This window comes from Solenopsis invicta, chromosome 2 (genome assembly GCF_016802725.1).
Source record: "Solenopsis invicta isolate M01_SB chromosome 2, UNIL_Sinv_3.0, whole genome shotgun sequence".
Classification (NCBI taxonomy): domain Eukaryota; kingdom Metazoa; phylum Arthropoda; class Insecta; order Hymenoptera; family Formicidae; genus Solenopsis; species Solenopsis invicta.
This window is the reverse complement of record NC_052665.1, coordinates 9,828,079-9,837,710: the sequence shown is the minus strand read 5'-3', so window position 1 is coordinate 9,837,710 and position 9,632 is coordinate 9,828,079.

The following is a 9,632-nucleotide window of genomic DNA, read 5'->3' as shown; positions in this document are numbered from 1 at the left end:
TCCGCATACAAACCTGACAAAATATTGTGAAAAACTGCGCAGGCAAACAGCTGAGTTCTGTATGCTTCGCAAGGGTCTCGGGATGTATACGAAAAGCATTATCTCTCATTGTGCATCTTTAATTATTTTTTTATCGACACACATTCGTTACTATACAAAATCCTCATCCTCGTGTAACATGACATTAAACGACATTTTGTAATTTGCAACAATTGTTATCTTCTGAAAAAGATGAGAATTTTGACAAGATGTATTGATTTAAAGTTTTGTGGGAACGCTGGATTTGCGAATACCAATTAGGGAAATTTTAGAGCGAATGACTATTTAGGATTAAGAAACACAATTTTTTGCTGCTACTTGTCAGCGTTTAAACAACTATTATTAATAAATTAACAATTATCTGCAGAAAGAGAGAGAGAGAGAGAGAGAGAGAGAGAGAGATGATTTTCCTAATACGTCTTTTTCTACAGTATCGTAAAACAGTAATGAGAGAGATGTACAGAACAAAGTCCGCTTTTTGAAGAATGGAACTTTTTTTATCCCTAGTGAAAATTTAACAGACGAAATCCATTCACAATAGACACCATGGTTATTATTACAGCTTAAGCCTGGGAGCCCTTATGATGAATGAGATTATTTTGGATCGAATAGGTTTATTAGGCCCCTATAACCCTTTAACCCATCTCTTAACACTATACCTGCTTCGAATTCTTTTAATACTTTGCATTTTTCCTGCGGTTTTAGGATGACATAGCATCATCACTTAATCTTAAGAAAGTAATGGCTATTCTTTCGTCTTTTCTCCTTTATATGACGAATTAAAAATTTACGGAATTATGTTGCAGAGTATTTATTTTTACACAAGATTTTATTACAAACATTATGTTTGCATTAGAATAATGTATATAACTACGTACTATCTACTCTTTAATTTCAATGCTGCTTTTGGTGTGGTTATGCTAAGAGCGATTTATTCTCCGGTCTGCCGGCAGGTAGTAAAAAAAGCTATGCTGATGATAGCTCCAAGAAAGTCGAAACGTTTGGAGTTTTATGAAACGTTAAGTTAAATGTATTATAATAATCACTTAATTACGTTCCAATAATGCATCGTATTCTCACCAATTTGTTTCACTTCGTAGTTATTTTTTCGAGGGTTTGCTTAATTTTACTTTAGTAAATAATGGTCGCGATGTATCATATTTTGAAAAATAAGTTTATAAAATTATATTTATTGAAAAATTAAAAAGTAGGATAAATATAATGATATAAATAAAATAATTTACACACCTTCTCTCTTTGTCATATCTACTAAAGCTAAACGAGATGTAGCGCAGGTTTGCCGTTTTAAAAAATAGCCCGCGATTCACACATGTTTGAGAAACAACCTTGGCTTAATACACAATGTTTTACGTAAAAAAATTTTTGTTTTTATTACCTGTTCATATCGTCATCTTCAAGAATTCTTCTATTTCTTCCATCTTCCATGATTGTTCCGTGGGCATCGTACACGTGTAAATAGAAATGCATTTCGAATATGCACGTTGTAACCAAATTTTCTCGATTTGGAAGCACTCCTTTTTGTTTTTTGAAAAAATTTGACAAGTTTTAAAATTTTCCAAAATTTTTTACAAACAGTAAAGCGTTGTAGTTAATTGTGGCGTTGAGAATCGTGCGTTACAGTCTATGCCGAAAATCTAGGTTTAAATCCCATTGATCAGAAACATCTGATTTTATTCAATGGTTACTTCTCGGAAGGCAATGGAAAACTACTGAGAGTATCTTGCCAAGAGAATTCTTCTAAATTAGGTCATTGAAAACCAGCATTTAAACCGTAGGTTCTGTATATTTCTATAAATTGTAAAAAGTCCTCACCACGAAATTCGTTGACGGATTACTTCGCTCTGACAATGGCTAAGGATTAGAGAAAGCGAAAGCATGTAACTGTTCCCCGATGTAAGAAAATATTTATTTACGTTTTTGAGGTTTCCATGTATATTTTCTTCAAGAATGCTGAAAAGTTTCCGGAGAATTTCCGTATCTCGGTAATATCTGAAAAACAAAATTAAAATTATATGATGAATTTGTCACATTTTTATAACTATTTAAAAATATTTTATCAATTTATCGTTCTTTAAGAAATAGATTTATAAAATTATAATGAATAAAAAATTATAAAGTAAGAAAAATAAAAAGTGTGAATAAATAATTAATCAATTTATTTCTTTTCTCTATTCACTTTTTTATATTTTTCGCAGCTAAATGGCTTGCAGATGTTTAGTTTTACAAAAATGGTTTGCGATCATTTGTAAACCCTGATCTAGTATGTTATATTTTAATACCTTATGGTATTTTAAATGTTTTAATATATTTTATGTTATTTTTAAATGTCTTAAATACTTAGTAAAGTTATTATTAATCAGTTAAATAAAATTGTTACCTAGAAATAGATAAGCCTTTAGGGAAATTTATGCATCATCTAGTATAGATAACATGTCAAAGTGTTAAATAGTTTGAAAGTAATCTTAATCAATTAACAATGCGACTGTTTATTTCGGATTTTTGGCTTTCCTTAAAGAAAAGCTCTAAATCATCTTTATCTTTCTTATTTTCTCGAAGATTTTTTAATATTTTCTCATTTTTACGGAAATGGATGACTAATCCGTTGCTTAACTTAAAAAATAAATAAATAAATAAAAGTTTTAAATATAATTTAATCTCTTTTGGTCACGTGCATAAAAATTTGAAAGTGCTCTGTAAAAAGAGAAAAGAAAACATAAATACATGTCCAAAGAGTTAAGAGAAACAATAAACGGATTCATTGTCGTTTTTCGCTTTAAACTCAACAGAGTTATACATTACTTTTATTCGCATCTTTTTCTCTTATTTCGTATTGTTTATATATTCGAAAGAGTCAATGGAGAAAGACGAAGAAACATGATTGTTTTGCTGTTACATAAATTTTGTCAGACAAAAGCAATAAATCAAAAGAAACCTGATTTTTGACGTAAAAACTCTCTTTATTTAGTGTAAAAAATGCCTAACCATAAGAGATAACTTGTTTACAATTACTCTGTTCTATGCTTTTTTGTTACATTAGTATTGTGTTGTGTAATTTCAATTTCTTACTCTTAATGTTAACGAAAGCATTGAGAGTTAAGTTAATTTGTCAATGTTACGCAGCTACGCGTTACAATTTACGTAAAGCAATTACTCTCTCAGTGGGAAGTGATAGATATATAGATTATTTTATAATACAAGTGTAGAGACATAATAAATTATGGGGTACACAAAAATACAAAGAGCTTAGATCTTGTATCCGATGTCTAATAAGTCCAATTTGATTGTCCCACTCATGAGTGACTATAAATCTCATTACTTTTGATATACGGCAAAAACGAAGGAGTTTTTCCAAGTTTTTCCAAAGTTTTTTTTTAAACATAAGAAAATAAATCTTTTGAATTTTTAATTTTTCTTTTATAATAGTAGACATTATAAAGTTTTTATTGGTATATTTTATTCGATCAGTGCGGCGTATATATCGATGTTATCCTACGTGCATTTATTCACACTGCGGAAAAAATTACTAAATCTTAATAAATATTTATTCAAATAGTATCAACAAAATATTTATTAAATGTAAATATATATTTATTTAGGACAAGAACCATTAATTTAATTCAAGTATCATTTTTTCTAATAGAGTAAATATTTTTGTATTGTAAATAAGTATTTTATAAATACTATTCGAATAAATGTTTATTAAAATTTAGGATTTTCTTCTTATTGTATGTGATGCTATTATTATTTGTTTATTTTCACATTTATTCTAATTTTGCATCTTATTTTTTAAAATAAAATATAGTTTTAAAATTGAAACACATTTATCTAAGTAAAAGTTTTACGTGGTGTTGAAGAATAGTCTATTTTTCGATAGGATTCTTTAATCTTTTAAAGCTTCATGTAATTTTTAAACCGAGTAACGTTTATTTTGAGAAAATGTGAATCAGAATAGATAAAAAATGAGATTATCTTCAAATATTATTCGTGTAAATAGTCCTGAAGACGAATAAAATTTGTCTTTTTTTCTTTTCTGAAGACACCACGTAAGATTTGAAAACGATTGCTGGTAATTTTTATAATCTGACTCACTATTCCAATCCGTATTACTCAATTCAGGAACATTATGCACAATAATAAATTCCGTTGAGCTTATTATATATTGTATATATTATACAAAGAAGGAAAAAAGTTATTAAAAAGATGGAAAACTTGTAAAATTGTAAAATTATTTAAAAAACAATTTGGTTTCTGAATTTTACAATAGAATGTTGATAGATAGGTGATGGATAGATAGAATGTTGATAGATTCTTCTAAAATAAGCGGATTGAAATCTATTATTGATAACCGCAGTTTTCAAGAAATTACTAATTGTAAGTCTTGCTCTTTTTATTCAATAAACAAAAATTAAGAAAGTTGATTCTTTTTTGCATTGCCTCGAAAAATTAGCAGGCCAGGCTTGATCTCTGGCTAAGATGGTAATTTTTTGCAACAAATTCTTTACAGTTTTTTTTAAGGAAAAAGTGATTATTTTATTGGCATTATTATCACATTAGATGTTTGGCATTATTTGCCATTAAATTGATTATCAATTTAATATTATTAACCCTGTTCAATTTATAACTATGTTTCAAGACCGAAAATGTATTCGGCGTATAGTTTTATTAACTTAAAAATGTATATCACAAAAAAATATAAGCTAAAGTATAGCAATGATCATTAAGACTCTTCAATTAATTGTGTTTTTGCATATTAATTTAGATTCTAGGTTCTTTTATTATGACCATTTTGTTTTATTTATATTGATTAAACATTTTCTATTTATGTTAAATAAGTAACATTGTTTAAGACTGATGTATTTATATAAGTATTCTCCAAAACTGATTTGAACACGGTTTTACTGTATATGTACTGTATGATGTTCCTTTACATTTCAAAATTTCTCTCTACGATATAAAATATTTAAATAATTCAATGATTTTTGTTTATAATACTTAAACGTATTCTTTTCTCCTTTAATTGTGTACGTTGCCATCTCCATTCAGTGGAAAACGGTTAGAAATGCTTTTTTGCGTTTTTGCGCTCTTTTCCGTCGTTGAAAAGAACCGAAATATCCAACGAGATTTTTCTTTGCGTGGCCATTTACCGTATGCAGAATCGACCAATCTACCCCAGATCAGAGATCTGACCGTTGCGCACCACTTTACATAGAGACCAATACCGCGGATTGTATTGGTATCTTGATCTGTAACCGACGAACGGTTTTTCGCAGAGCGGAGAGCAGCCGACTTGGAAATTTTCTTCTATCGTTCAAGCAAATTTTTTCTCCTCGCCGTTTCTCTCCCGCGGCGATCGTTCCACTCAGATATCAAACGTGCTTTCGAATATTTTTTTCTGGATATTAAGACGCTACCGTTTTTCTTTTTTTTATATTATTTAAGGGAAACCGGAAGTTTTTCTAAGCAAGCGAATTGCGGAGCGATCGAGATCCGCAAAAGAAGTCGTCAGCTGTTTCCTCCCGAGAAATTCGTTACCGTATATATTTCCAGATATCTATTTTCATTACGTTGAGAGAGAATACTCGCGATGGATGAAGTTTTGAGGAATCGAAAATCAATGCTTGATTAACTGAGCCATGTATTACGACAGCAACATTATCCATCCTTAAATGATGTAATCGAAATTAAAATGCTTCAATCTGTTTAAAAATTATACAGGTTGTCTAGAAAGATCGGGTTCTAACTTATATAGCGTTTTCATGTCGTCAAGTATAGCTGAAAAGTAGTATAAACTTATGTTCGAAAACGCTTGAAGTAATATAATTTTATGTTTGAAAATTTATAAACGTTCAAAGATTTTTATCACAATTATTATAATTATAATAAATGTTCAAGAATTATTTGAAAGAGTTCGACCAATAGAAGCTTGCATTCCTGCAAAAGGAAGAATTTTTTAGCATTTACTTTTATTATTATAACAATTCTAATAACAATTTTTGAAAGTTTATAAATTTTTTATGAAACTTTTTCGGATACAAATATAAACTTTTTTTCATTTTTTTTACCTCATTAAGGCGTTGTACAAGTTCGGTCTTGATCTTTGCGGATATTCCATATAAAATTTAAAGTAGGACTAATATTAAAATTTCAAATTGACTGTGCATGCATTGTAAAATTTATGTAAGATATTGTACATGTTTATCGCAATTGCATTTATTCTATTATTTTAAAATAATAAAAAACCGTGAATTGTTCAACATATTTTAAAATCATTAAAATTTATATAGTTATACAGTTTAGTAAAAATAATCCAACATATTTTATATTTTACTTCATTAAAATGTAAAATAAGTGTAGCCGATATTATATAATAAATTAGAAAAATTCATACAAAATTCTTCGAAAGACAATGCTGTTCTATGACTACCATGATTTCCATTTACGAGACAATTGTCTTTGGGAATATAAGAACAATCGTGTATTTATTCCTTTTGATGAACAATGAAGAAACAGTAACTAACAAAAAAATTAATATATTTGTCATTGGATAGCACACCCCAGTTTTCTGATACGAAATTTACGAGCTTGCGTCGGGACCACCGACCCGTACGTCGGCGAGATAGACCGCGTTACAAGCTTATTACCGAATCTCCTAATTATCGGATCCCAATACCGCTTAATGGCCTAGGCTAATAATAGCGGAGCAGTGCCCTCTTTTCTGCATTAATTCGGTGCTCGCCCACTGGCGAACATGTGGTGTGCGAATAGACTCGAGATGCGGTCCGACGCACCAGCTGGTCTAGGAGGATGTTGAGTTGGCTTTTTTTCAACCTTTTGCTGACCCTATCGTCCTTGTATCGTGCCGCCGCGGAATTTTGCTCGGCTTTCGACCTAGACGGCGCACGAAAGAGTTAAAATTTAGTCTCTTACACATTTAACCCGAGAATAGTCACCCAAAGTGATTATTACATCTCAATAATGAGAAAATGAGTAGAAACAATAGTTTTTGTTCGAGAACACCTATTTAAATTTTTTTTTAATTTTTGTTAGAAAATATTTAGTAAATCTATATACATAATGATTGAGAATGAAAATAATTAGTAAGATAAGTAAGAAAGATAAGTAAGTGATATTTCTTAAGCAACTTCATATAAAGATGTTTTTGCGATATCTTGAAAGAAAAGAAAATAACGAATACTTTGGAAAATTTTGATTTGTAATTTGTTTGCTATTTTTGTAATTAACAATTTAAATTAAATAAAAGAATTATTTTGTTCTTTAAATACTTATATTCGAATTATCTAATTAATTATAATACTTTTGAGTAACAATAATTATTTCTGATGATTTGAATATTGTTTAAATATTTATAATCTAATACTTTATAATCTAATAATAAAAAATGTTTTAATTTTAAACAGTGATTAGATTTAAAACATTAAAACATTTAGAAATCTTTAACAATTTTAAAGTTTTAATATTTTAAATCTAAACGCCGTTTAAAATTAAAATTTTCAGGTATTTAAAAAAGGGAGACGGAAATAAAATATTTTAATACCTTAAAATTATACACATATTTTTTTTAATCTGTACACGTAAGTTCTTTGAGCGAATAAACCACTTTTTTCTTCGTTAGTATTCATTTGCTCCTAGTCGCGAATCCGATTGAACGAGTGTTGAGAAGGTGGGATAGAGAAAGGGGGGATGAAGAAAACTGAGTAAGTCTTGCGTAGCGATTCACTGGGCCGAGCATCTGGTCGCTCGAGAGAAATCGAGTTGGTTTTAGGACGGATTTTGCAACGGATAGCACGGTGGCGGGTTTACCACAAGGGGAGCAGCGAGTTCTCTCTGGTCGCTGGTCGCTGGTCAGCCACCTCATTTAATAAATAATGAGGCACGCGATCGATTCGCGGTGCGGCTGGCAGACCGCGGCGCTGCACCTCCTCACAGGATTATTTGTCAAGGATCGATCGATCGGACTCGGACAATGGCCTGAGTCGAAGACGATTTTGGAGATGAAAAGGAAAGGGAAGAGAAAGAGATGACACGACACGATATATCACTGTCCGATTAACGGCGACTCCCGTGTGTGTATGTGTGTATATGTTCGACCGAGTTCGGTCCTAATCAAATACCGGGATAAAATTAGTTCTCTGTTCGTGTGGAAAATCCACGCGAGTCTAACAATAGCTTGATCATGAATTTCTAGAAAATCTCATTCAAAGATGCGTTTACTTTATACACAGTATGTGACATTAGATGTAACACCGCTTACAGACAAGTAAAGTGGACTAAACTGAGTCGAAAAAAGTCCTATACTATTTTGCAAATTTTTGCATTAATGCGTTAGTAATTTATAAAGATAGTCGAGTTCGCTCGATCTATCGCCAAATGTGAACGCGTGGCGAGGTGCGACGATCTCTCTCGGTCATCATTACTAAGCATACGGCGAGTTGTTATTTACAAGATAATTAGATGTGCAAGAATAGTATATAAGGTAAAGTCGATACCGCACCGGCTCCTAAATCGCACTACCTTGCATATAAATTTAACCACAGTACTCGTACACTTTTCGTGGGCTTATTTGGGAACTACATAACATTATCATCATCCTTTATTAAACTCAACATGTTAAGAATAATAAAAAGTTTATTATTAATTTGTAGAAAAATCGTAATTTTGCTGCTATTTTTCAACACATTCGTAGCTTAATTGCAAAAAAGGTAAAATAAATAATCTAAATTTTGACAATTTGTAATGATCACAATATTATTGAAATTAGATTAACAAAGTTTAAATAACTTTGTGCTCTTATTTGTAAATTAAATAAAGTTTTACAAAATACTTTAGTCTCCTAAATCGCACCATGTCTTAGTTTTCTGAATCGCACCATTGCTTTAATCGTGGTTATATATGGCAGGGTGTCCGAAAAAGTTATGTTCTTGTGGGTTCATAGAGCAAATCAAATTAAGAAAAAAAGTCCTTTACCATTTTTCAAAATTAGCAATAGTTACCGAGATTTAGTAAAGTACGTGCTCATTTGCCGATTTTATTCATTTTTATTAAAAAAAATTTTTTTTTATAACCTTTTTTTATACAAATAAATTTTTAACTTTGGTAAAAAGTTAATAAATTAAAGTTTATGTGTTTTAAAAATAACTAATTAAAGTTAAAAATTCAATTATTTAAAATTAGCTAAGTTAAGTTAAAAGTTATTATTTAACTTTATTATTTAACTTTGAATTTTTTAATTATCCAACCCTGCAAATAAATTATTAGAGTTTGTAACGACGGTGCAATGCAAGAAGACGAGCGATTAAGAGACGCAGTAGTTTCGCACGGTCCCATAAGATAGGCCGCACGCCACGTTCCGTTTGACCCGTCTGGCCCGTCTGGCCTCCCCACTCTCCTCGGTCGCTCGGTCATTCGCACTACCCGAGGCGCACGTGGCCAACAGGCTACATGCGCGCCTCGGGTGTGAATGACCGTGCGACGGTGCGACCGAGGAGAGTGGGGAGGCGGGCTAGACTACGCGCGGCGTGCCGCACCGTGAGCGGTCAATAACCCGAGTGGGG